The sequence below is a fragment of the Borostomias antarcticus genome, assembly GCF_949987555.1.
Source record: "Borostomias antarcticus genome assembly, chromosome: 24".
Lineage (NCBI taxonomy): Eukaryota > Metazoa > Chordata > Actinopteri > Stomiiformes > Stomiidae > Borostomias > Borostomias antarcticus.
In genome coordinates, this window is record NC_140257.1 from 9,510,919 (window position 1) to 9,512,034 (window position 1,116).

Below are 1,116 nucleotides of genomic sequence, written 5' to 3' on the forward strand. Positions count from 1 at the left end.
CTAAAAATGTCTATTTTAATATTTACTTGTTACATGACATGTACATATTTGTAATATATATATAATTGAATAAATTTTATTGGTTGTGAAATTCAAAATTGTATCAGTCTAGTCTTTGTCTATTGAACACCAAAAGTACTTGTGATTTATACCAAAGAGAGGATAGGTTATGTGACCACTGCACAGGTGAGATGTCTCTCTTTTAAAAAAAAAATTATTGGATCACACAGGGTCTATGATCTGGGTTGCAGAACTGTATCACCCCAGTAGATGGCAACAATGCACTAACATGTACCAGTGAATGAGTAGTGTCCGGCTCTGGCAGTGCCAATAATGATGTGTAATTCGAGAGCACAGACCTCCACCCATGAATGCATTTCGTCAATATGTGCAGCTGTTGAATGTGTAAGTGGACAAAATCTATAGACAGTAATTGAGTGATAAGAAAGCAGCAAGGTCTCTCTCCCGCTGTCTTTCTCCCTAGGCTAGCAGAGCCCATTCAGTAGGCCTTGAGCACAATAAAACCTCAATAACGAATATTGACACTTAAATTATAAATTACATTACAGTCATTTAGCAGACGCTTTTATCCAAAGCGACTAACAATAATTGCATTTAACGTAGGAAAAGCCAATGTACTACTGCTTGCCAGAACTCACAAGTGCATCTTTCTAAAACAAGTGACTAAGAGCATAATCTAGTGCTGAAGGCAAAGTGCAAGAATAGCAATCTAAAATACAATAAAATACAATATGTGCTTAGGAGGGAGGATTGTTGTAGTACTTCTTGAAGAGATGAGTTTTGAGCCTGAAAACGACAGTTGGTCATCCAGGGTCACACCCAGATTCCTCGCAGTCCGAGTCGGGGTCACCACTGTGTCTTCAATGGTGATGGCCAGGTCCCGGTGTGGGCAGCCCTTCTCCGGGAGGAACAGCAGCTCAGTCTTGTCCAGATTGAGCTTGAGGGGATGTGTCGTCATCCACTCTGAGATGTCAGCCAAGCACCCAGCTATGCGTGTCTCCACTTGTGTATCAGAAGGGGGAAATGACAGGACCAGTCGGGTGTCATCAGCATAGCAGTGATAGGAGAAGCCATGCGAGTGAATGACAGAGCCCA